General features: G+C 47.3%; 1 long non-coding RNA gene across 3 annotated transcripts; it reads right to left on the bottom strand.

The window, feature by feature from the left end:
- Positions 1–1,558: 1,558 nt before the first annotated feature.
- On the bottom strand, positions 1,559–27,111 carry LOC105858634 (uncharacterized). Of its 3 annotated transcripts, none has more exons than XR_012921369.1 (4): positions 26,541–27,111; positions 23,722–23,832; positions 23,407–23,525; positions 1,559–2,317 (listed from the first exon to the last, which is right to left on the bottom strand). It is a non-coding gene; the product is annotated as an uncharacterized LOC105858634 (long non-coding RNA). The 3 variants fall into 3 exon arrangements; XR_012921368.1 differs by lacking the exon at positions 1,559–2,317 and adding an exon at positions 14,258–15,096; XR_012921367.1 differs by lacking the exons at positions 1,559–2,317; positions 23,407–23,525 and adding an exon at positions 14,262–15,096.
- Between the last annotated feature and the right edge of the window lie 478 nt (positions 27,112–27,589).

The following is a 27,589-nucleotide window of genomic DNA, read 5'->3' as shown; positions in this document are numbered from 1 at the left end:
AGCTCACAGCAACCTCAAACTCCTGGGCTCAAGCGATCCTCCTGCCTCAGCCTCCCATGTAGCTGGGACTACAGGCATGCGCCACCATGCCCAGATCATTTTTTTCTATTTTTAGTAGAGACAAGGTCTTACTCTTGCTCAGCCTGGTCTCAAACTTCTGAGCTCAATTATCCTCCCACCTCTGCCTCTCAGAGTGCTAGGATTACAGGTGTGAGCCCCCTCGCCTTGGCCAACTTCTACTCGTTCTTTTAGGCTCTGTCACAGTGTCACCTCCTTCAGGGACCCCTAGCTACCCTGCCCAGGCTGGATTGAAAGTCTCTCCCATGGTTTTCCTCAGTCCTCTCTGTCACATCTCCTGCCACAGGGCAGGGCTGCAGGAGGTTAGCGGCTGCAGAGAAGCCAAAGAAGCTAATGACTTAGAAGTGTCTGTTAGATTTGGCAATAAGGAGACTGTTGGTGACCTGCAAGAAAACTTTGGTGGAATCTGGGAGCCGAAGCCAGGTTGCTGTGGGGAGTGAGTGGTATGAACTGAAAGCAAAACTGAAATGAATGAAACTGAAACTGAAGCAGCCAATGCAGACAGCTCTTTCACAGAGTGCGGTGGGAGGGCGAGAGCAGGGCCAGTTGCTAGAAAAAAAACGAGGCAAGGTGGAGAGAGGGAGGTAGATGCATGAGGATTCTCCTTTGCTTTTGGCAAGGAGTCAGTAGAGAGAGATCGAAGAAGTGTGACAGAGCACCCAGGAGCCAGAGGTGGAATTTAGGGGATGGGTTTGAGCCGAGCAGGGAGGATTGACCCTAGATGGAAAAAGAACACACCTAAGCTGAGCGCAGTGGCTCACGCCTGTACTCCTAGCACTTTGTGAGATGGAGGCGGGAGGACTGCCTGAGCTTAGGAGTTCAAGACCAACCTGAGCAAGAGTGAGACCCCAAGAAGAAAGGCAAAAACAAACAAAAAAAACCAGCCAGGCATTGTGGCACTTGCCTGTAGTCCCAGCTGCCTGGGAGGCTGAGGCAGGAGGATTGCTTACAGCCAAGGAGTTTGAGGTTGCTGTGAGCCACAATGATGTCACGGCACTCTAGCCCAGGCAACAGAGTGAGACTCTGTGTCAACAAAGACAAACAAGACAGATCGAACCCTAGTTTGCTTTGCTTGCTCAAAAATTAAGCCAACGTAAAAATAATATAACAAAGATCCAGATTTCTGGCCTCCTTCCATTTATCTATTTATTTCTGAGATATAATTCATTTACCATTAAATTTATCACTTTAACATGTACAATTCAGTGGGATTTAGTAAATTCCCAAGGTTGTACAGTCATTCCTATTATGTAATCCTAGAACACTTTCATCAACCCCAAAAAGAAACCCGGTACCCATTAGCAGTCCCTCCCCGACCCCCCTCTCCAGCCAGCCCCTGACAACCACTAATCTCCTGTCTCTATGGATTTATCTATTCTGGACATCTCACACAAATGGAATCACACCATAAGTGGCCTTTTGTGTCTGGTTTCTTTTTTTTTTTTCTTTTTCTTTCTTTTTTTTTTTATTGACAGGTATGGAGATTGTGTCTGGTTTCTTTCACTTAATATGTTTGTAAGGGTCCTCCACATTGTAACATATAATCAATACCCCATTCCTTTTTATGGCTGAATAATATTCCATCGAGTAGATCATACTTTCTTTACCCATTGTTCTGTTGATGGACTTTTGCATTGTTTTAACTTTGGGGTTGTTACTAATAGTGCCGCTACGGACATTTGTGTACTAGGTGTCGTGTGGACATGTGTTTTCAGTTCTGCTGAGTAGACACCTAGGAGTGGAATTGCCGGGTCCTAGGGTCACTCAGTATTTAACTGTTCTCCATAGTGCTGCACCATTTTACATCCTCATCAGCAGCGTTTGAGGGTTTCTTGCCTCTCTTGAATTATCTGGAGATCTGGCCGCCCTGGGTCCACATCCCCACACACCAGCAGTCACCCTGCAGCTGGGTCAGGGAACCTGGGCTCTCAGCTTGCCAAGTTCTCACGGCACACAGTGCAGGCACAGACATTTACTCCTTGTCACGAGCCCTTCATGCTTCGTGCATTTTCCTCACCCGCTGCGCCCCGGAATAAACCCTGTGCAGGGGAAAGACTGCAGCGAGAACAGTGTGGGGGAAGGCAAGTTTGTTGAGCAAGAACCAGCTTTCCAAAGGACCATGTAGGCCGGGCACGGTGGCTCATCCTGTAATCCCAGCATTCTGGGAGGCCGAGGCGGGTGGATCGTTGGAGCTCAGGAGTTCAAGACCAGCCTGAGCAAGAGCAAGACTGCATCTCTCCTGAAAATAGAAAGAAATTAGCTGGACAACTAAAAATATATTTAAAAAATTAGCTGGGCATGGTGATGCATGCCTGTAGTCCCAGCTACTCGGGAGGCTGAGGCAGTAGGATTGCTTGAGCCCAGGAGTTGGAGGTTGCTGTGAGCTAGGCTGACGCCATGGCACTCTAGGCCAGGCAAAGGAGCGAGATTCTGTCTCAAAAAAAAAGCTCAAAGGACCAAGTTAAAAGGCTTGGGAAAGAGGAGAGCAGGGAATTGTTAACACAAGAGAGGAATTTCAGAACAGTGTGGAAATGACAGCAGAGGAGAAGTGATGACAAGAAAAGGTGACATTTTGGGCAGTGACCAAAGATAACAGAGACAGGAGGTGAGGCAGGATGAGCATTCTTGCTGGGCCTCTGCCTGGGCTCCCGCAGTGTTCCTGGCAGACACTAAAGACCAGGCCCCTGTGCTCTGTCGCCCAGTGACTTATAGCTCAACGGGGACTGGTCTGTATCTATTTTTTTTTTTTTTTGTCTTTCTTTTTTTGTAGATTACCCACTGAGATATATATATATATATTTTTTTGAGACAGAGTCTCACTGTGTTGCTTGGGCTAGAGTGAGTGCCGTGGCATCAGCCTAGCTCACGGCAACCTCAAACTCCTGGGCTCAAGCGATCCTCCTGCCTCAGCCTCCCAAGTAGCTGGGACTACAGGCATGCGCTACCATGCCCAGCTAATTTTTTCTATATATTTTTAGTTGGCCAATTTATTTCTATTTTTTTAGTAGAGAGGAAGTCTCGCTCAGGCTGGTTTCGAACTCCTGACCTTGAGCGATCCCCCCTCCCCCTGCCCAGCCTGGTCTGTATGTAGATCAGCAGCATCCAGTAAAAATTGAATACAAGCCATCTAACATAATTAAATTATTTTTAGCTTTGCCAATCACTGAGTCTAAAAGGAATTTCATTGTGATTTTAAGTGAAGTTGAACATCTTTTAATATTGATATATTTATGAGCCATGTTAATTTCCCTCTCTGTGAATTCTTTGTTCATTTCCTATGACTGTTTTTCTATAGGATGTTAGTCTTTTGCCCTTCGATTTACAGCAGTTCTTTTTGTGCTGTGGAAATATGTCTGTCATATAGATTGCATATATTATGGTTCAGTTTGTTGTCTTTCGACTTTGTTATTTTTTTCCATGGAAAATTTTAAAATTTTTATTGTGGTCAGAATTGATGACTTCTGAGTTTTGAGTCATGCTTACATAAGCCTATCCCACTGTAAGATTATAATGTTTTTTAATCTGGTACTTTTACGGTTTCATAGTTTAGATTTATATCTCTGAGCCTTTTGAAACTTAGTGTAAGTAATGCAGGAAGGATACAAATACACTTGTTTCCAGATGGCTACTCAATATTCCCAGAATGATTTTTTGCATAATCTTTTTTTTTTTTTTTTTGAGATAAGGTTTGCTCTATCGCCCAGGCTAGAGTACAGTGGCGTCATCATATTGCTCCCTGCAACTTCAAACTCCTAGGCTCAAGTGATCCTCCTGCCTCAGCCTCAAAGTAGGTGGGACTACAGGCGCATGCCACACACCCGGCTAATTTTTCTATTTTTTGTAGAGATGGGGTCTCGCTCTTGCTCAGGCTGAACTCCTGACCTCAAGCAATCCTCCCTCCTCAGCCTCCCAAAGTGCTAGGATTATAGGTGTGAGCCACCACCTATATGTTAAATTTGTACATAGACATTACTGAATTCTCTTAGTTGAACTTCTTAGATTTTTCTAAGATATAATTGTATTATGTCATTTGTAAATAATTATTATATCTCTTCTTTTTCAATATTTATACCTCTTTTTTGGTTTGTCCATTTGTTTGTTTGTTTGTTTATTCAAGTCCTCTTAATTATTGAACTCAATTGTTTTTTGTGTTTTTTTTGAGACAGAGTCTCACTTTGTTGCCCAGGCTAGAGTGAGTGCCATGGCGTCAGCCTAGCTCATAGCAACCTCAAACTCCTGGGCTCAAGCAATCCTGCTGCCTCAGCCTCCCAAGTAGCTGGGACTACAGGCATACGCTACCATGCCCAGCTAATTTTTTCTATATATTTTTAGTTGGCCAATTAATTTCTTTCTATTTATAATAGAGACGACGTTTCTCTCTTGCTTAGGCTGGTTTTGAACTCCTGACCTTGAGCAATCCGCCCGCCTTGGCCTCCCAGAGTGTCCATTTGTTTAATTTCAGTGGTAAGTGCCTCTGGGACAATTTTTAAATAAAAGTGGTAGTATTGGATAACCTTATTATGTCCTGACTTTAATGAGAATGGTTTTAATACTTTATCCTTACAAGTTGGTTTTTTGGCTTGAGATATATACGTGTGTGTGTGTGTGTGTGTGTGTGTGTGTGTGTGTGTGTGAGTGTGGGTAATTACGTTTTAAGGAAGTATTCTTTCATTTCTATTGTTAAGAAATTTTCTTTTGGCCAGGCCTGGTGGCTCACGCCTGTAGTCCTAGCACTCCAGGAGGCCGAGGTGGGAGGATTGCTCAAGGTAAAGTGTTCAAAACCAGCCTGAGCAATAGCAAGACACCATCTGTTCTAAAAATAGAAACAAATTAATTGGCCAACTAAAAATATATAGAAAAAATTAGCCGGGATGGTGGCACATGCCTGTAGTCCCAGCTACTCGGGAGGCTGAGGCAGAAGGATTATTTGAGTCCAGGAGTTTGAGGTTGCTGTGAGCTAGGCTGATGCCTGGGCACTCTGGCCCCGGCAACAGAGTGAGACTCTGTCTAAAAAAACAAAAGAAATTTTCTTTTTAAATCATGTATGGATTTTGAATTTTATCAAATACCATTTCAGCATCTATGAAATAGTCATATATTTTTTCCTATGATTTATCAATATGGTAAATCATATTAACAGTATTCCTAATATTGAACCATCCTTGCATTCCTGGTATGCCCCTACTTGGTTGTGGTGTATAATTTTTTATGTGCTGTTTGATTTTATTTGCTAATATTTGATTTAGAATTTTTGATTACTGGTTACAATATTCTAGTTCTAAAGAAAAAAAGGAAAAAGTAGAATTTTTGCTATTGTATTCATAAATGAAACTGGTCTATAGTATTCTTCACTTATGTTATCTTTGATAGGGTTGTATAATATTTATAAAAATAATTTGGAAGAGGTAGACTGGCATAGTGTTTTAGAGGGTACCTTCTGGAACTAAACTCACTAAGTTCAAATTTGGACCTGCAACTTACTGTGTAGCTATGGACAAGTCATTTAATTTCTTTTACCTGTGTTTTCTCATCTCTAAAATGGGGATGATAATTTATCTTCTTCATAGGATTATTGTGAGAATTAAATAAACACTTAGAACCACATCTGGCACACAGGGACCCAGTAAATGTAGTGGCTTTATTTCTATTATTTCTAAGATCTTGAACCATTTGGTATTTTTATTCATTACTTGGTTGAATTAACCTGAGAACTTGTTTGGATTTCTTTTCCTATGTAGATGGGAGAATAGCCCTGATAATAGTTTCATTTTCTTACTAATATTTGGTCTGTTTAGCATTTAATTGTCTTCAAGGATCAATTTTTATAATTTATTTATTTACTTAAAAAAATATTTTTAAGAATCTCATTCTGTTGCCCTGGGTAGAGAGTTCAGTGACGTCATCACAGCTCACTGCATCCTCAAACTCGTGGGTTCAAGCAATCCTCTTGCTACAGAGTAGCAAGGACTACAGGTGCCTGGCTAATTTTTCTATTTTTAGTAGAGACAGGGGTCTTGCTCTTGTTCAGCCTGATCTCAAACCTGCTGAGCTCAAGCGATTTTCCCACCTTGGCCTCCCAGAGTGCTAGCATTACATGTGTGAGCCACCTCACCCACCTAATTTTGGTAATTCATAGTTTCTTAGAAAACCACCAATGTAGTTCAGACTTTCTCATTTATTTGGACAATAATTAATCCTTTTAAGGTTTTTTGTAGCTATGGTTATTTCTCATTTTAATTTCTTATTTTGTTTGGAATGGTCTTAAGGAGCTATTGTCAATATTTTGCTAGCAGGCTTGTGCTAGCTAGCAAAATACAATGGTCCAAGTTTCCTGCTTTGGGCTAAAATACTACCAGCTCAGTGGGGTCATAGTGATTATCTCTTTCTGATCCAAAGCTCTGATGGTTGCCTCTATAATTGTTGATGTATAATGAATGGGGTTACAATTTAGGTAGCACTTAAAAGTAGATATACTCAATAGATAGCATTTTTAAAAACATGGATGTCTGGGGAAGGTGATGGTGGTAGGAGAACAAAGGGGTCCCCGGTCAATAACAATAATGTTTCCTAACAATAATGTTAGGAAATCTCTCCTAGCTCTTTGCTGCTTTGTGTTAACCCTTGTCAGCTTGGACAGAAAAGCCTTAATTGGCTTAAAAAGAGAAGGGTCAGCTGTTTTTGTCCTGGTTTGCCTGCAGCTATTATTTCTAAAAGTTTTAAAAGTTTGGTTATTATGGCAACTATATGAGAGGCACAACATGTCTGTTAACTTTGAACAGGGTGACTCTGGATGGAGGTGTGGTAGGGTGGGAAGAGCATGGTGTGACTCATTCATTCATTCTTTCATTAAACGACTTTTGAAAACTCCTCAGTACTACGCATTAGGGATACAGATGTGAACACAGCAGAAAAGGGCCCCGGAGGAATTGCAGATTGTTAAAAAGCCAAATAGACCTACAATTTAATAGTAGCCCTGCCTTTTACCAGCCGTGGGATATCTGCCGGTCACTAAGCCTCTCTGAATCTCGTCAGCAGAGCGGAGTTACTAACACCTGCTTTGCAGGGTGCGGCTCCTGGATACAGAGTAGGTGCTGGATAAATGTCAGATCCTTCCTCCTAATCCCAGCTCAGCCATTTACTGGCTCTGTGACTTGGGAGGAGGTCTTTATCTCCTTGGAGCTTCCATTTCCCCATAGGTGATCTTTAAAGTCCCTTCCAGATTTGGGGGCCTTGGGCCCTGAAGGGTTAAATGCAGAAGCTCTGAGAAGCCAGGTTGGCGGCTCCAGCTTCTTCCTTCCCAACCGGAACAAACCCGGAAGTACAGGTTCTCTCTGACGACAACAACCCCCAGCCACAGGCTCTCCAGGGCAGGGCTGATTTCAGATTTGAATCCCGTGCTCGTCAGACCAGATTTCCTGGTTTGGGGTTTGGGAAATCCAGTTGCCCTAAGCTGACCTTTCTCTGGGCCACTCTTCTCCCGGCAGGCAGGCGGCTAACCTGTAAAAGCTGGTCGCAGTCCACAAGGGGCCTCTTAGAGACAGCAGCGGGGGTCGCTGCACAGGCTGGGTATCAGGAGCCTGGTGTGTGGTTCTTCATGGAGTTTTTTTTCTTTCTTTCTTTTTAAAATTTAGGTGAAATTCATATAACATAAAGTTAACCATTTTATGGCGTACAATTCAGTGGCATTTAGTATATTCACACAGTATACCCCATACCCATTAAGTACTCATTCTGCAGTCTTCCTCCCCCTGGCCCCTGGAAACCACAACCTGCCTTCTGTCTCCATAGATTTCCCCCTTCTGGACATTTCATATGAATGGGATCATACAATATGTGGCCCTCTGTGACTATCTTCTTCCACTTAGCAAAATGCTGTCTTGTCTTGTCTTGTCTCTTTTCTTTTCTTTTCTTTTCTCTTCTCTTCTCTTCTCTTCTCTTCTCTTCTCTTCTCTTCTCTTCTCTTCTCTTCTCTTCTCTTCTCTTCTCTTCTCTTCTCTTCTTTCTCTTCCCTTCCCTTCCCTTCCCTTCCCTTCCCTTCCCTTCCCTTCCCTTCCCTTCCCTTCCCTTCCCTTCCCTTCCCTTCCCTTCCCTTCCCTTCCCTTTCCTTTTCTTTCTTTTTTGAGACAGAGTCTCGCTTTGTTGCCCAGGCTAGAGTGAGTGCCATGCCATCAGCCTAGCTCACAGCAACCTCAAGCTCCTAGGCTCAAGCAATCCTACTGCCTCAGCCTCCCAAATAGCTGGGACTACAGGCATGTGCCACCATGCCCGTCTAATTTTTTCTATATATATTAACTGGCCAATTAATTTCTTTCTATTTATAGTAGAGACGGGGTCTCACTCTTGCTCAGGCTGGTTTCGAACCCATGACCTCGAGCAATCCTCCTACCTCGGCCTCCCAGAATGCTAGGATTACAGGCATGAGCCACCGCGCACGGCCAATGCTCTCTTTTCAAGGCTCATCCACCCTGTAGCATGTATCAGTCCTTCATTTCTCTTTATGGCTGCATATTATTCCCCTGTATGGGTAGACCACATCTCATATATCCATTCACCAAATGATGGACATTTGGGTTGTTTCTACCTTTGGCTGTCATGAATGGTGCTGCTATGAACATTCATGTACAAGTATTTGTTTGAATACCTATTTTAACTCTTTGGGATATATACTCTCCATAGAATTTTCATTTTGTCAAGGTGAGAGAATCGGCCCTGTCCTGCCTTACTCATTGGCTGGCATGAGGATCAAATGTGAGAGTGTAGGAAAAAATAGTCATTGCAGTACTGACCACTTCCAAATTTATATCCACAGTCTAATCCCGAATATCCAACTGCCTGTTAAATATCTTCATGTCCATGTCTAACTGACATCTAAATTTTTTTTTTTTTTTTTTTTGAGACAGAGTCTTGGTTTGTTGCCTGGGCTAGAGTGCCGTGGCGTCAGCCTGGCTCACAGCAACCTCAAACTCCTGGGCTCAAGCAATCCTGTTGCCTCAGCCTCCTGAGTAGCTGGGACTACAGGCATGTGCCACCATGCCCGGCTAATTTTTTCTATATATATTAGTTGGCCAATTAATTTCTTTCTATTTATGGTAGAGACGGGGTCTCGCTCTTGCTCAGGCTGGTTTCGAACTCCTGACTTTGAGCAATCCGCCCGCCTTGGCCTCCCAGAGTGCTAGGATTACAGGTGTGAGCCACCAACCCCAGCCAGACATCTAAATCTTGATACATCCAAAATTGAACTCCTGACCGGGTGTGGTGGCTCACGCCTGTAATCCTAGCACTCTGGAAGGCTGAGGCGAGTGGATTGCTAGAGGTCAGGAGTTTGAAACCCGCCTGAGCAAGAGCGAGACCCCGTCTCTACTATAAATAGAAAAAAATTAATTGGCCAACTGATATTATATAGAATAAAATGAGCCGGGCATGGTGGCGCATGCCTGTAGTCCCAGCTACTCGGGAGGCTGAGGCAGGAGGATCACTTGAGCCCAGGAGTCTGAGGTTGCTGTGAGCTAGGCTGATGCCACAGCACTCACTCTAGCCTGGGCAACAAAGCGAGACTCTGTCTCAAAAAAAAAAAAACAAAAAAAAAAAATTGAACTCCGTTGGTGGCAACTGACTCCTTCCATTTGTTCAGGTCCAAGACCCTGCAGCCACCCTTGGCTCTCACTTTCTCACGCTCTATATCCAAACCCTCAGGAAATCAAGCTGGCTCTCCCTTCAGAATAAATCCAGAATCCAGCCCCTCGCCGCTGCCACTGCTACCACTCGGCACCCCTCACTGGGTCCTCCCTGCTCTCTGTCCCCTTGCTCCTTAGTCTGTGCTCAACCCGGCAGCTGGGGCAGCCTTTTGTTTTTGTTTTTCTTTTTATTCTCATCCACCTCCTCCTCTTGGGCTAGACTTTTACGATATGTCAGATCATGTCACTCCTCTGCTCAAAAAACTGCAGAAGCTCCTCTTCACTTGGAGTAAAAGCCAAGCTCACAGTGGCCAGCGATGCCCTGCGTGCTCTGGCCACCTGAGCTCCGACTTCAACTCTTGTCCCTCTCCCTGGCTCACCGCACTCCAGCCACCCCAGGCGCATGTAACCTGGGGAAATTTGCACTGGCCTGTTCCTCCTGTGCAAATACTCTTACCTAAAATACTGGCACATCATCTCTTTCTCTCCCCTCCAGTCTTTGCTCAGTCTTTTCCCAATGAGACCTACTAGCACCACCCTATTTGAAATGACGATCCAGGCCAGGTGTAGTGGATCATGCCTGTAATCCCAGTGTTTTGGAAGGTTGAGGTGGGAGGATTTGTTGAGACCAGGAATTCAAGATGAGACTGGGCAACATAGCAAGACCCCGTCTCTACAAAAACTGAAAAATAATGAGCTGGGCATTGTGGCACGTGCCTGTAGTCCCAGCCACTCAGGAGGCTGAGGCAGGAGGATCGCTTGAGCCTAGGATTTTGAGGATGCAGTGAGCTATGATCATGTCACTGCACTTCAGCCTAGGGCAACAGAGAAAGACCCTGTCTCAAAAAATAGAATAAAAATAAAATAAAACGACAATGCAAACCACCCTTCTTCATTCCTCACCCCCCTGCCCCACTCTATATTTTTTCCATAGCATTTATCATCTTCCAAAATGCTACTTCATTTGCTCTTTTTTTTTTATTTCGGCATATTATGGAGGTACAGATTTTAAGGTTTCAATAAATGCCCATTTCCCCCCTCCCTCGTTTGCTCTTTTGTTGTGTTTATTGTCCCTCTTCCCTGCCAGAATGGAGAGGTCTTGGCATGTTTTGTTCAGTGCCTAGAAAGTATACTGCAGATAGATAATTGATGCATATTTATTGAATTAGTAAGCACTACTTACTACTAATAATAGTGAGCATTTACTAAGCCTATTACATTCCACATGCTCTACAAACATTCCATGTAAAATGTAAACCTCATAGAGTAGAATTTTTGCTTCCATTTTACAGTTGAGGAACCTGAGGCTAAGTGTTTTAGGTGACACAGCTAGTACCTGGCAGAGCAAGGATCTGAACCCAGGTCTGTGTGCTTGACTTTGGAACTCTTGCTCTTTTCTGCTTTGCTCTTTGGTCACCAAGGCTCCCTCATTCATTCATTTTTCATTTAGTAACTATTTCCCAAGCCTCCTCCATCCCTCCCCCACCAAAAATGCCAGGCCCTCTGCTGCATGCTGGAGACTGGCATATCAATAGGTCATGGACCTTGCCCTGGAGGAGCTCCAGTCGCACAGCCGGGGCAATAAGTGTCCCTGTGGGCTTTGTAAACTGAACAAGGGGGGCTCCCTTCTCCAGCCATTCAACATTAGCTCCCCTAGAACCAGGCTCCCCTAGAACCAGGCTCCCCTAGAACCAGCGCTCCTCATTTACAGCAGAAACCAACAGCTCCCCGCGCTCTCACCCCTCCCCCACGGCTGAGCACGGCTGCCAGGTGCACACCCTGCAGCATCCCGGCCTCACAGGTAAACAGGCCTGAAGGCGGGAGGCCGTGGGTGTGGGCACCGCCCAGGGCCAAGCAGACGGTGCTTGGCTGAGGGGCAGGAGCACCAAGAGGAAGTGGGAACGAGGGGTGCTGCTGGGTCTGGAGCAATCTCCATTGCCAAATGCCAGTGACACCAAGCACCCTCCTGGGGCTGAGCAGGGCCCAGGGGTGAGGAAGAAAGGGCCAATCTATTTTTTTTTTTTTTGAGACAGAGTCTCACTCTGTTGCCCAGGCTAAAGTGCTGTGGCATCAGCCTAGCTCACAGCAACCTCAAACTCCTGGGCTCAAGCGATCCTTCTGCCTCAGCCTCCCAAGTAGCTGGGACTACAGGCATGCGCCACCATGCCCGGCTAATTTTTTCTATATATTTTTAGTTGGCCAATTAATTTGTTTCTATTTATCGTAGAGACAGGGGTCTCACTCTTCCTCAGGCTGGTCTCGAACTCTTGACCTTGATCGATCCTCCTGCCTCAGCCTTCCAGAGAGCTGGGATTACAGGCGTGAGCCACCACGCCTGGCCAAGGGTCCATCCTTGACCCTGCTCTGCTCTCTTCCCACCCACAGCCCCGAGTTCCATCCCTCCTCCTCACTGCCCTGCTGCCCTCTCATTCCTTTTACCCCTTCCTCCCAGGCTTTCCAAGGAAAAGAGGAAACTCACAGGCCAGCTGATCTTCATTAAAAAAAAATTCAATAAGGAGTTGGTATTTGGTTTTGGGATTTGATTAAGCACACACGACCTTGGCCATGCACTTTACTTTTCTTCCATGTATTCATGTATCCCCATACATTTATGTGCCAGACTCTCTGTGCCAGACCTTGTGGCAGGTGCTGGGGCCCCGAGGAGCTCAGAGTGGCTGGTGAGACCTGAGAGGCGAAGGTAAGCACGGCAGGCAGGGTGAGGGCGAGGCCGGGCTACGGGTCGAGAGGTCCCTGACTCAGCCTGGTAAGGCAGGGACTCAGCCCAGAAAACAGTGTGGTCACTCTGGAACTGACAACCAGATGAGGCCCTGGGGGCCTGACGTGGAGCTCTCTGCTATAGCTTATTAAGGGCCTCCTGTGTGCAGGACGCTGCCGTTCAGAGGCCCGGAGCCTCCTCAGATTGAGCCCGGGCGTTATTCCCTGCCTAGAATTCAGTCCAGGTCTCCTTGAAGAGCAGCGTGGGCAGTAGTGAAGATTCTGTTGCTGAACTGTACAGCTGGGAGGTTCTGAAAGGGCACTCCCATTACAGAGGGGAGCACACAGAGTGAGATTTGCTCACTCCCTAGACCATAGCCTGCCTGGAGGCAGGACACCTGGGGCACAAAAAGTTTTTAAAAAGTATCCAGTGGTAGAATATTTATTGATAGGGTAATATGTTATAGAAACAGGTTCCTAAAAAGATATATGTTGTATGATCCAAATTTTATAAAATACATAGGCATATACACATATATTTTTGAAAGACAGACACTGGTAGCCTACAAAACATTTATGATTATTATCTCTAAATTGTAGATTGCAAGTGTTTTTTAAAGACTTTGTATTAGGTGGAATATTGGGCATACACCAAAAAAGTAGACAGAAGGCCAGGCGTGGTGGCTCACGCCTGTAATCCTAGCACTTTGGGAGGCCGAGGCGGGCGGATTGCTCAAGGTCAGGAGTTCGAAACCAGCCTGAGCGAGACCCCATCTCTACCAAAAATAGAAATAAATTAATTGACCAACTAAAAATATATATACAAAAAATTAGTGAGGCATGGTGGCGCATGCCTGTAGTCCCAGCTACTCGGGAAGCTGAGGCAGTAGGATCGCTGAGTCCAGAAGATTGAGGTTGCTGTGAACCAGGCTGACGCCACGGCACTCACTCTAGCCTGGGCAACAAAGTGAGACTCTGTCTCAAAAAAAAAAAAAACGTAGACAGAAAAAGATGATGAATCTTGGTCAGCCAATCTCAACCCACGGCTGACTACGGCCCATCCATACTCCATCCCTTTCCCGTGGTAATGTATTGCATGGGAGCAAAGCTAATGCATCCATAATACCGTTTCTTCCCTAAATATTCGGTGTGTATCTATAAAACTCAGGCATTTTTAAAAAATACCTTTAAACCACAATACAATTACAAATAAAAAGTCATACAATTATTCCTTAATATTATCAAGTTGTCCAATCAGCTTCAAATTTCCAATAATCTCATAAATGACGTTAAATATTAGATGTTTCCCTTTTACAGTTTAAAAAAAAATCAGGGTAAAAATAAGCACCAGGCCATGCACAGTGGCTCATGCCTGTAATTCTAGCACTCTGGGAGGCTGAGGTGGGTGGATCTTCTGAGCTCAGGAGTTTGAGACCAGCCTGAGCAAGAGCAAGACCTCGTCTCTACTAAAAATAGAAAGAAATTAGCTGGACAACTAAAAATATATAGAAAAAAATTAGCCGGGCATGGTGGTGCATGCCTGTAGTCCCAGCTAGTTGGGAGGCTGAGGCAGGAGGATTGCCTGAGCCCAGGAGTTTGAGGTTGCTGTGAGCTAGGTTGACTACAGGGCACTCACTCTAGCCTGGGAAACAGAATGAGATAGAAAGACTCTGTCTCAAAAAAAAAAGGAAGAGCGAGATAAATGCTTCATCCTTGTCCTTTTTTACCAATCTTCAAAATAATGAGTTGGCTCCCCAGCACCCACCAGAGGGCAATACAATTTTTTTAAATTATTATTCTTAGTATCATTGTGAACATATAAGTTTAAACATTTGATGTAATTTAGTCTATTACGGTTATTATTCTTATTGATGTTCAAATTATCCCCTCTTTACTTGGATAACTGCGGTAAAAAGAAATAAAAGAAAAGAACAAATTACCCCCTCTTTTGGCACCTGGAAATCTCTTTATCATGGCTCCTGAGCCCTCAGAACACCCTACAGGTCTCTGACAGCTTCTTGCCAACTGATTTTTCTAGATGTTCCAGACTCTTCTTGTGTTCTGCCCCAGACCTGGAACCAGCCTTTCTCTGGGGAACCTGGTTCCTTTCAGAGGGAAATGGTATTTAGAGATCATGAGCTGGGTGCTAGGGGTGTAATCGACTTTTAATTTTTGTGTGTGTCTTTTTTCACTTTTTATTTTGAAATAATTTTAGACTTACAGAAAAGTTGCAAAAATAGCACAGAGAGTTCCCGTATATCCTCTTACCCAGCTTCCTCTAAGGTTAACATCTTACATAACCATAGTACAGTTATCAAACCAAGAAATTAACATTGGAACAATATTATTAACTACAGACTATTCCAATTTCCCCAATTTTTTCCATTAGTGTCCCATTTTTAATTTTTTTTCTATTCTAGGATCCTATCCAGGTTAGTTGTCTTGTCTCCTTAGCCTCCTCCCGTTTGTGACAGTGCCTCACTCTTTCCACATCTTTCATGACCCTGCCACTTTTGAAGAATGCCGGTCAGGGTGGTGCGTGCCTGTGGTCCCAGCTACTCTGGAGGCTGAGGTGGGAGGATCTCTTGAGTCCAGGAGTTTGAGGTTGCAGGGAGCTATGACTGCAGTACTGCAGGAAATATAAGTAAATAAATAAAATGTACATGTAAAAATAACAACAACAACAAAAAAGAATACTGGTCAGGTATTTTGTAGAATAGAATGTCCTTCTGTTTGGGTTTGTCTCCTATTTTCTCATGAGTAAACTGAAGTTACACTTTTGGGGGAAGAAAAACAGAAAGAGTGACCTTCTCTTCTAAGCGCATCAGGGTTACAGGATGCTGGCACGTCTCGTTCCTGGTGATGTGCAGCTGAAGCACCTGGTTAAGACAGTGTCTGTGAGGTTTCTCCATTGGCCAATCATATCTTTCCATTTGTGGAGTAGATATTTTGAGACTGCGTCAATATTGCTTCTCCTCAAACTTTGCCCACTAATTTTAGCACCCATTGGAGGATCCTACCCACAACAATTATTATGGTTATGTTTTTTGTTGCTGTTGTTTTTTGAGACAGAGTCTCACTTTGCTACCCAGGCTAGAGTGCCATGGCGTCAGCCTGGCTCACAGCAACCTCAAACTCCTGGGCTCAAGCGATCCTCCTGCCTCAGCCTCCCATGTAGCTGGGACTACAGGCATGCGCCACCATGCCCGGCTAATTTTTTCTATGTATTTTTAGTTGGCCAATTAATTTCTTTCTATTTTTAGTGAAGACGGGGTCTTGCTCTTGCTCAAAGCTGGTTGCAAATTCCTGACCTTCAGCTATCCACCCACCTTGGCCTCCCAGAGGGCTAGGATTACAGGCGTGAGCCACCGCGCCCGGCCCATGAGTTAATCTTTTGATTCAGAAATCGCTTCAGAAACTTGGGGTGCCCACACCCCAAGGGGTCACGTGCTCTAACTTTTCTCTCCCAGTATCCTCAAATCCAGTCCGCTCCTTCCCTTCTCACTGCCACTTCCCTGACCCCCAGCCACATCCCTTGCCTTGATTATGCAGCCTCTGAGTTGGGTTATTTGAATCCACTTTTGTTCTCTGATCTGTTCTCCCCCAACACCCAGAGAAGCTTTTCAATGCCTGCCTGGGAACACAGCCCTGCCGTGTCCACCTGCGAGGGCTCTCCACCGCACTCGGGCACAGCGACTGTCAGGCCCGTCCTTTTCATGATCTATGTGGCCTCTGACCCCTCAACTCCCCCATCTTGCTCACAGTTCTCTCTCCGGTCGCTTATAGAAGGGATCAGGGTCTGAGTGGTGCCCAGCAAGCAGCGGGCGCTTGGTGCCCGCCCGCCTAACAAACGGGGACGCCAGGTCCGCCCCGCGCAGGCGACCGCGCTCGCTGCGGAGCGCCGCGCGCGGAGGTGGGGCGCGCATGCAGCGCACAGTCCCCTTGCTCGCCATTTCCGCATCCAGCTCCCTAGGCCTCCCTGCAGGCGCCTCAGAGTCCTCGTCCCGGGGAGGACGCAGGCAGCCTGGAGCCGGACACCTTGAGCCAGGACAAAACCTCTTCTTAGCGGGCCCGACCTGGAAATCCATTCTCCACCTCCTCAGGTCTTCAATGTCACCTCAAAACTGCCACCTCTCATCCCACGTGTCCTACTCCATTCCCTCCATATCTATTTTTTCCTATTTGTTTTTTCACTTTCTCTCTCCTTCCACTGGAATCCAAGCTCCAGGAGAAGCAGGGGGTGCTACAGGGTGACAATCGGATGGGGAACAATTGCAGTCAGTTTGAAAACCCAGAGGGTGACCAGGGGGGCTTCTCAGAAGAGAAAGTCTCTACAGTGAAGTGAGCTGGGGGGACAGAGTCACAGCAGGGTAAAGTCTTTTAGAAAATGGGCGATAGAGTCTACGGCCATACCACCCTGAACGGGCCCGATCTCGTCAGAAAATGGGCGAGAGAGAGCAGCTCACTCAAGGGGGCTTGTGGGTGGCCCAGCCGTGGACCTGCCTCAGCACTTTAGCCAATGTCTGCCCCGTGTCTCCAGGTGCCAGGTCCTTGGGGGTGACAAAACTGACTGCCCTTCACCAGGGAGGCAATGAAGAAGTAAGGTGAGGGAATGTCTAATTCCTCACGGGGTAAGTACTAGGAAGAACAGAGAAGGATGCTCTTGACAAAGGTCACCTTTAAGGTGAGTGGCAGGAGAACAGAGCAGGGGCATGGCCTGATGGGCCAAGGGAAGATTCCTGACCAGCCCTCAGGTGGGAAATGCCAGGCAGGCACCAAAGGCTAGACACCAAAGACATGGAGGAGGGTGTTGGGAGCCAGATTTTGCTGGAGAACATGGAATTTGGTCTCTATCCCCAAGACAAGGAGCCAGTGAAGGGTTTTGCCAGTGAAGGATTTTAAGCCTAGAAGTGATAGGATGGGATTTGCATTTTGGGGAAGATTCCATTAACTCTTTTCTGAAGAAGCTGAAACTCCACCCAACAATGTCTTGGCTTCTTTTTATTGACAATAACCCTATCTCCTTCAGTATTAAACATATTTTCCCTGATTCCTGATTATTGAACAATCATGGCATGGGCAGGAAGCCCCAAATCTCAAAACCTCCCCTTAGCTCACTAGCTTCCACCCATATCCTTCAGATCCATTTTTCTTCATTGCATTTACCATAACTTGTAATTATATATTCTTATGAGTATTGATTTATTTATAATGTCTGGGTCACCAACCACTGTTAAGAATGGATTATAAACTTCCATCTGTCTCCAAAATACTTTGACATCTGAACAATCCTAATGGCTAGCACTTATTGAGCAATTACCACTATATGATAGGTGTTGTTCCAAGCAATTTAAGGAGTTTAATCCTTAAAACTCTTAATCCACACAACTACCTTGTGAATTTGTACTATTTTTATTTTCAATTTACAGATGAAAGAAACTGAGACCTTTAATGTATGGGAGCATACTCCACAGGACATCCTGAAACCTTTTATTCAATTGTGTTTTGTTTTTTTACGACAATATCTCACTCTGTCTCCACAGCTAGAGTGCTTTGGCCTCATCATAGTTCACTGCAACCTCAACCTCAAAATCCTGGGATCAAGCAATTCTCCTGCCTCCCTAGTGGCTTAGACTACAGGTATGCACCACATTGCCCAGCCAGTTTTTCTATTTTTTGTAGAAATGGGGTCTCACTATGTTGCCCAGGCTGGTCTTGAACTCCTGGGCTCAAGTGATCTTCTTGCCTCAGCCTCTCAAAATGCTGGGATTACAGGCGTGAGCACCATGCCTGGCCTCAATTACGTTTTAAGGTCACTTCTGGTTGGTATATATAGTTGGGCCTCTGTATCCACCGCTGGCTCCACATCGGTGGATTTAGCCAACCTCGATTGAAAATATTCAGGAAGGCAGGGCGGTGGCTCACACCTGTGATCCTAGCACTCTGGGAGGCCGAGGCAAGAGATCACCTGCCTTGGGAGTTTGAGACCAGCCTGAGTAAGAGCAAGACCCCATCTCTGCTAAAAGTAGAAAAAATTAACCAGGCATGCCTGGAGTCCCAGCTACTCGGGAGGCTGTGACAGGAGGATCAACTGAGCCCAGGAGTTTGAGAATTTGAGGTTGCAGTGAGTTATGATGACGCTACTGCACTCTACCCAGGGCAACAGAGCAATACTCTGTCTCAAAAAAAAAAAAAAAAATGAAAACCAACCAAACAAACAAAAAACAGGGAAATATTCAGAAAGAGAAAGCAGATGGTTGCTTTTTCCTCCATCTTTCCCTGCCCACAATGGTACACATGCGTGTCCTGGCTGATGCCCTGAAAGCGTCAACAATGCGGAAAACAGAGCTACCCAGGTTCTTTTTTTCTTTCTTTTCTTTGAGACAGAGTCTCACTCTGTTTTCTGGGCTAGAGTGCCATGGCATCAGCCTAGATCACAGCAACCGCAAACTCCTGGGCTACAACCCTCTTCACTCAGCCTCCCAAGTAGCTGGGACTACAGGCATGCGCCACCATGCCCGGCTAATTTTTTCTATATGTTTTTAGTTGACCAATTAATTTATTTCTATTTTTTTAGTAGAGACAGGGTCTCGCTCTTGCTCAGGCTGGTTTCCAACTCCTGACCTTGAACGATCCTCCTGCCTTGGCTTCCCAGAGTGCTAGGATTACAGGCATGAGCCACCACGCCACCTACCCAGGTTCTTATTAGACTGTGCTCTAAAGTCATTGTCTGGTTCCTAACTGTGATAATGAAGTGTGGTTACATTGACAAATTTGAAATCATTGCTGATCACAGAGCTGGGAAAATTGTTGTGAACCTCACAGACAAGTTAAGCAAGTGTGGAGTGATCAGCCTCAGATTTGATGTGTAACTCAGAGATCTAGAAAAATGGCAGAATAATCTGCTCCCATCCCATCAGTTTGGTTTTACTGTACTGACAGCCTTAGCTGCTATCAAGGACCACAAAGAAGCAAGATGAAAACACACAGGAGGGAAAATGATGTGATTCTTTTTCCAAGGATATAATACATACTTTTAAATGCCTCAGTGAAAAAAAAAAGTGATGATTGCATATGTACTGTCCATGTACAGATTTTTTTTCTTATTATTACCTAAACAATACAGTATACAACTGCATGTATTTCCACAGAGACATCTAAAAAAAAAGAGAAAGAAAACAAAAAATATAAAAAGAATAAAAAAAAATAAAAAAAAACAATACAGTACAACTGTTTATGTATCATTTATGTTGTATATTAGGTGTTATAAGTAATCTAGAGATGATTTAGAGTGTACAGGCCAGGCGTGGTGGCTCATGCCTGTAATCCTAGCAATCTGGGAGGCTGAGATGGGCGGATTGCTCGAGGTCAGGAGTTCAAACCAGCCTGAGCAAGAGCGAGACCCCGTCTCTACTATAAATAGAAAGAAATTAATTGGCCAACTAGTATATATAGAAAAAATTAGCCGGGCATGGTGGCGCATGCCTGTAGTCCCAGCTACTCGGGAGGCTGAGGCAGCAGGATTGCTTGAGCCCAGGAGAGTTTGAGGTTGCTGTGAGCTAAGCTGATACCATGGCACTCATTCTAGCCTGGGCAACAAAGCAAGACTCTGTCTCAAAATAATAATAATAATAATAATAATTTAAAAAAATAGAGTGTACAGGAGGCCAGACTTGGTGGCTCAAGCCTGTAACCACAGCACTTTGGGAGGCCAAGTTGGGAGGATCACTTGAGAATAGGAGTTCGAGACAAGCCTGGGCAACATAGGGATAACCCCATCTCTACAAAATAAAAAATAAATAAAATCGAGGCATGGTGGCAGGCACCTATACCCCTAGCCACTTGTGAGACTGAGGCAGGAGGATTGCTTGAGTCCAGGAGTTTGAGGCTGCAGTGAACTAATGATGAGGCCACCGCACTCCAACCTGGGTGACAGAGCAAGACCTCATCTCTAAAAAATAAAGAATAAAAAAAGTAATATAGTATATGGGTGATGTAGAGGGGTTATATGCAAATATCACATCATTTTATTTATTTTTCTTGGAGACAGAGTCTCACTCTGTTGCCCAGGCTAGAGTGCCATGGCATAAGCCTAGCTCACAGCAACCTCAAACTCCTGGGCTCAAGCAATCCTACTGCCTCAGCCTCTGGAATAGTTGAGACTACAGGCACATGCCACTATGCCCAGCCAGTTTTTCTATTTTTAGTAGAGATGGGTCTCATTCTTGCACAGGCTGGCCTTGAACTCCTGAGCTAAAGCAATCCTCCCACCTCGGCCTCCCACAGTGCTAGGATTACAGGTGTCAGCCACCACCCCGGCCTATATCATTTTATATAAAAGACGAGCATCCATGAATTTTGGTATCTGAGGAGGGTCCTGGAATCCATCAGATACCAAAGTATAGGGGGTCCTGGCACCCCCACGATACCTAGAAACAGCTGCATAGAAGCAGTTCATCAATTTTCACCATGGAGGTAATGTTTTAAAGTAGGACCAGAATTTTTTTTTAGTCAACTTCCATTAAATCATCCCTCGTGTTTTAGTGGCTTGACATTTTAAAGTTCTATTCTATTATATATTAATCTTCCAACTTACTTTGCAAAAAGAAAAGTCCAACTTTCCGAGTTACAGAGGAAGGGGTGGAAGACCATTCATATACCTCAGGTAGCCTGGGGTGGACTGGGGAGAGGAAGTGAGGGCAGCTGGGGTGGCCTTTCTCCAGCCTCAGAAAACTTTCTGTGTTGCAAATCTGACCTTCCCCTAGGGTTTAAAATTGTTACGAAGCTTAAATGACTATGTTACCTAGTTCTCCCTTTTTACAAAGGAGCCCTCATAAAGTAAGCAATGGGGGCTCAGGGCTTTCCCGCTCAGCCCCAGAGTAGCATAGCCAGGTTGCAACTTGAACAAAGCTTCTCTCTCCCCCCCACAGGAGGCCCTTCACGAATCAGCTTCAGGATAATGTATGACACCGGCCCAGCCCTCCAGCCTCTTCCCTCCCTGTCTCCCACCCATTCCCCCTCCAGCTCACCTTTGCCCTTCTTGGCATTTCAGGGACTCCTGAACCCCCACATCTTTGCACTCTGTGTCCCTGGCTTTGGCCCCAGGAGGCAGGGTAGGATCTGTTTTGACTCCTCATTCAGTCCCCAGCTCCTAGCCAGCCTCTGGCTAAAAGTGAGAGATTGAAGAAATGCTTGCTGAGTTAAGGGATGCTTGTATTGGGAGGATGGTTATGAAGTTATTACAGTGGTCAAGGAAGAAATCAAAGTAGGTCTGCGCTGGGTCAGGGATGGTGGTGGTGAGTAGTGGAGAGACATGAGTTCGGACAGGGGAGGATGTACTCAGGTAGAATTTAGACGTTTGTTTTTATTTTAGTTTTTGTTTTCTTTTCTTTCTTTTTTTCTTCATAGAACGTGTTCTGTAATATTTATTTTAGTTTTATTTAAAAAAAATTTTAGAACCCCATTTTTGTGGGTTTTTTTAGTGTATTTCTTTATCTAGATGTTTGTAATGGGGAAAAAATACATTATAGCCAGTCCACACCGTGTTTGTCCCAAAGGGGTCAGCACGGCAGATTATTTGGAACCACTGAAGGCTTTTGTTTGTTTTTGTTTGTTTGTTTGTTTTTGAGACAGAGTCTCACTTTGTTGCCGGGGCTAGCGTGCTTTGGCGTCAGCCTAGCTCACAGCAACCTCAAACTCCTGGGCTCAAGCAGTCCTCCTGCCTCAGCCTCTGGAATAGCTGGGACTACAAGCATGCGCCACCATGCCTGGCTAATTTTTTCTATATATTTTTAGTTGTCCAATTAATTTATTTCTATTTATAGTAGAGACGGGTCTCGCTCTTGCTCAGGCTGGTTTCGAACACCTGACCTTGAGCAATCTGCCCACCTCCGCCTCCCATGACCTTGAGCAATCCCGCCACCTCGGCCTCCCAGAGTGCTAGGATTACAGGGTGAGCCACCACACCGGGCCCTGAAGGCTTTTGAGTAGAATAACAAGTGCTCCCTGATGGCCATTGTTTGGCTTGTTTTGCATTTTGGCTGTTGTCTCAGCCTGAAGGTAACAGGGTTTTGGGAGGGGTGAGACCGGAGGACTCCTCACCCATGGGCCTGCCAAGCTTGTCCGATGTCATTTCCCTCCCTGGAACCCTAGCAGATGCGGCTACTTTGGTGATGTCCAAACCTCTCATGCCCATGCACGTGCAGGTGGCAAAGTCGCTGTTGCCATGGTAACAAGGCTACAGGTTCCCTCAGATTTTTTTTTTTTTTTTGGGACAGAGTCTCACTTTGTTGCCCAGGCTAGAATGAGTGCCGTGGCGTCAGCCTAGCTCACAGCAACCTCAACTCCTGGGCTCAAGGGATCCTCCTGCCTCAGCCTCCCGAATAGCTGGGACTACAGGCATGCGCCACCATGCCCGGCTAATTTTTTCTGTGTATTAGTTGGCCAATTAATTTCTTTTTTATTTATAGTAGAGACGAGGTCTCGCTCTTGCTCAGGCTGGTTTTGAACTCCTGACCTTGAGCAATCTGCCCGCCTCAGCCTCCCAGAGTGCTAGGATTATAGGCGTGAGCCATCTCGCCCAGCCCCTCAGACTGTTTTCTTTTTTTTTTTTTTTTTTTTTCTTTTTAGTCAACTTTTTAGTCAAGGCGCAGTGTGGGACTTTACCTCAGACTGTTTTCTAAACCACACTGGAAGGGAATGTTTATCATCAGGTGGCTCGTGGCCCCTGCAAGACAGTGAGCTGAGAAAAGGCCCACCTGTGTATACTAAATTCAAACCATAGTGGAGTGAAAGAACCTCCACTTAGTTCAAACCCCGGCTCTGACACGCTTTCTGTCTTCACAAGTTACTGAACTTCTCCGTGCCTCATTTTCCTTAACTATAAAATGGGAATGTGAGGAAGAAATGAGATTATACATGGAAAGCCTTTAGCGCATACCTGGCATGTGGTAAACGTTGGCAAATATTGGAATTCCTCAGCCTTCCCCCTGTCCTCTGCAGAAAAGTTTGACAGGTGTCCCCATACAGCAAAGCCTCAGTGAGATGCAGGACAGTTTCCTGGGACAGTTCAGAGAGCCGGCCTCAGAGGAGGGAGAGGAAGTTGGAACTGCTTACACAGGCTCCCTCTGGCAAGGCCAGGGGCTTCCTGGACTTCCCATGGCCGGGAGTTACCTGCCCTTGGTCTCTCTGGCAATGCTGAGTGGGCAGCGACTCAATTATGATTATTTGGTTGAGGTGTACCTTGGAAACTCACCGGAGCCCTCAGGGACGAGCTGGTCCAAATCTGTAACCCATCCGTTCATTCATCCTTTCGTCCATTCATTTACTCTGCGTACGCTGTGCTGAACGTTAGGGAGCCCGAGCACTATAAGACAGGGAATCAGGGAGCTCACAGTCCTTGCCAGAAGAGCCAACAGGCAACTACGATCTGGCAGGGTCCAAGCCACACAGCGCTGCCTGGGGAGACGTAGGGGGTGGCACCCCAGCACCCCAGGTGATGGCACAGCTGTGGTAAGGCAATGACATGAGAACCATTAGGTTTTGCTGCATCGTAAAGCCTGTGCGGTGCGGCAGACGGAGAAAAGGCTAAATATGTGGCCCTGGGCCTTGCAAGCCTCCTGAAGGGGGTCCTCTGCAGAGGGCAAAGGGCATGACTCCCCTACCTTGAGGACAATGCCTCCAGGGATTTTGAGGATGAAATTACTTTTTTTAGTAAGATTCAGCGTACAGATGGATTAAAAGGGGAGTGCTGGCAATCGGCAAGGCTCTGTGTGGTGATCTGGGGACAAATGGTGAGACCTGGAGGTATCTGAGGGACATTTAGGGGTCGAATCCATTGGAACTGGACAGTGGCTGACGTGATGGTCCTCCAAGCTTCCACAACGACAGCCCAAGCCCCTCAGCTGACTCTGGCGCGTGTGGGAAGCACTGGATGCCACCACCAGGGCTGTGAGCGCCAAGCAGGGCAGGGTGGAAAGCCCGTTGCCTGCGCCACCCAACACCAGGGGCAGCCTGGGCTTGGCTTAGCTTCCTGGGTGACCTGTCTCTGCCCTCTCTTCCCGCACTCCCCTCTCTCTCTAGGAAGGCATGAAGTTAGCACCTGGCATGGTCCCCACACAGCACAGACTCTACTCAGTAAGTGGTAACGGAGATTATGAATTGGTTATGGCTCTGGGGGCTCTGAGGGACAGACAGAAGACAACTTCATCCGTTCACTCACTGTTCACTTGCTGAACACCCCCTTCCCTCCCCACACACCCTGGCCTGGACCCACCAAGCCTTACACAGTGTTGGAGCTGACTGAGGGAAGATGAGGGCATCGGATACTGAGCACTGCAGGACTTAGGAAAGTTGGGGAGAAAAGGGTTCCCTTTCCAGTCCCCTCATAATTCAGAGGTGTCAAGGATCTTCTGAAGGGTCGGGGTCTGGCTTCTTGCAGAAGCAGACTCATACTCGCAATGAGTATTTTACCATTATCTGGGAGGAGCACCATTAGCAACCAAGCCATTGGGCCTTTTTAAAAACATGGTAAGGGGCTGGGTGCAGTGGTTCAGGCCTGTAATCCTAGCAGTCTAGGAGGCTGAGGCAGGAGGATCGCTCAAGGTCAGGAGTTCAAAATCCAGCCTGAGCAAGAGTGAGACCCCATCTCTACTAAAAATAAAAAGAAATTAACTGGACAACTAAAAATATATAGAAAAGAATTAGCCGGGCATGTTGGCACATGCCTCTAGTCCCAGCTACTTGGGAGGCTGAGACAGGAGGATCGCTTTAGCCCAGGAGTTTGAGGTTACTGTGAGCTGGGCTGACCCCATGGCACTCTAGCCGAGGCAACAGAGTGAAACTCTGTCTCAGAAAAAAAAAAAAAACATGTAAGGGAGCACATACTTCACGTGGAGGGCAGCATCCTGACACACAGAGCAGGACAAGGCCCTGGGCAGGCTGGCTTCTGGCATCTTCCAGGGCCCACTTCTATGGTGACATCTGACCCCAGAGAAAGAGTTGGCTCATTTATTGGCTTCACCAGGCCGAGCCTGTTGCCTTCATCTCTGCATCCTCCGCCCAGCACGGGCCTCGTGCCAGAAGCCTCAGAATATTTGATGGAAGGAGTGAAAATGGAGTGACTAGGTTTGTCCCGTATCAAGGTGTACTATGCACATGTGCTAGGTTTGTGTGTGCACTTCCCACAGGAACAAGGAGGCCCAGGGTCCTCTTTTGCTGAGCCCCAGGGAGGCCAGGCACACATGTGTTACTTAAAACTGCCATTCATGATATTCAAACTATTTCATACCAAGGTAAAAAAAGAAAATAAAAATTAATATAAAAATATAAAAGATAAGAATAAAATATAAAACTGCCGTTCTGCCAGCCACGGTGGCTCACGCCTGTAATCCTAGCACTCTGGGAGGCCAAGGCGGGTGGATCGCTCAAGGTCAGGAGTCTGAAACCAGCCTGAGCAAGAGCGAGACGCCGTCTCTACTAAAAATCGAAATTGGCCAACTAAAAATACATAGAAAAAATTATCAGGGCATGGTGGCACATGCCTGTAGTCCCAGCTACTCGGGAGGCTGAGGCAGGAGGATCGCTCCAGCCCAGGAGTTTGAGGTTGCTGTGAGCCAGGCTGACGCGACGGCACTGTATCCCGGGCAACAGAGTGACACTCTGACTCAAATAAATAAATAAGTAAAAAACAAAACTGCCGTTCCCATTACACGGACAGGGAAACCGAGGCTGAGAGAGACTAGCTGAGGTCACACAGATGCTGTGTGGAAGCGCTGCCTGTCCCTCAAGCGGTATCGTGTATACTGTCCCTGTGCCTTCGACACCTCGTCCCCGCAGTACAGTGGGCGAGGTGTGGGGGGAGCCTCGTCGGTCTGCGGCTGGAAGCAATGCAAGACTCAACCACCGCGCCCGACCTCCCGCTTTGTGAGTTTCCCTGCAGCAGCCACCCGGCTACCCGCCTCTGCCTGCGCCCAGAACCCAGCTCCGAAATGCCGGCGGCGGGGCCCGCGGGCTCCCCGTCCCCCAACACACTTCTGCCCCCTTTGCTTTCCACCCGGGCCCCGACGGTCACACCTGTCTGCTGGTGGTGACCTGGCCCGAGTCGCGACACGGCGCCATTTCTGGGGCGGCGCGTCAGGGGGACGCTCCCGCAGGCCGGGTTGGTGAAACGAAAATGTCTCTTCCCGGGACTCCGAGGCCGTCTGCCCCGCCCTGTGCCGGGCGGGAGGGGCAGGCATCCCGGGGACGTGCGCGGCGGCGGGGAGGGACGCCCGAACTTGACAAGGGAACTCGCACGGGAAAGCAAAACGCGAGGGGTTCTCGTTCACCCCGGCCCGGGAGACACAAAGGCGGGCGCGGGCGGCGAGGCGCAGGTCTCCGGGACAGGCGACGCCGCGGCTCCCGCGCCCGGGCAGCTTCCGCCGGGGGAGGAAAGCAGGGGCAGCCCGGGCCCGCCCCGCCCGGCCACACCCAGACACTGCACCTGGGCCGGCGCCCGCGTCCCCGCCGCGCGGGTCCCGGAGGCCGAGTGGGTGCGACCGCCGGGCGGGACCCGCCCTCCCCTCCCGTCCCTCGGGCTCTTCCCTTTCTAACCTTTCTTCTGGCCTAAACTCCCGATGCCCCCGCCCAAGGGCCCACCCAAATCCGAGAGCTCACGCCCGCATCCGCCCCAACCCTCCCAGATCCCCGGCGCTCGGCCGCCCGCAGCCAGATCGGCCCGGGCGGCGGTCACGTGCCCGCGGTGGGGGCGGGGAGGGCGCGGCGGAGTCCCCGGCCGCACGTGCGGGCCCGGGAGGCGGGGCTGTGGCCGCCGGCGCCGCTTCCCTCCCGGCTTCCGCGGAGCAGTCCTGGGCGCCGGCCGCGGGCGCGCGCGGGGCGGCCTCGGGGCGGGGCGCGGGGGCGCAGTGGTGAGCACCGCCCGAGGAGCGCTCGGCCCGGCCCTGGCGGAGCTCCGGGGTTACAGATCTCGGGGCCGCCCCAGTGGTTGTTAATGACAGCAGGCCCTCACTAGAGTGTCACTGTTGGCGGGTCGCAGAAACTAGGTCTGACCTTACGCGCCTGGTAGGAGTTCCCGTCCATAAAGTCAGTTACTGGAGTGCGTGATCTCGGGTTTTCTGGTGTTT

Source organism: Microcebus murinus, chromosome 10 (assembly GCF_040939455.1).
Source record: "Microcebus murinus isolate Inina chromosome 10, M.murinus_Inina_mat1.0, whole genome shotgun sequence".
Lineage (NCBI taxonomy): Eukaryota > Metazoa > Chordata > Mammalia > Primates > Cheirogaleidae > Microcebus > Microcebus murinus.
This window is presented reverse-complemented; position numbering and strand designations above follow the sequence as displayed.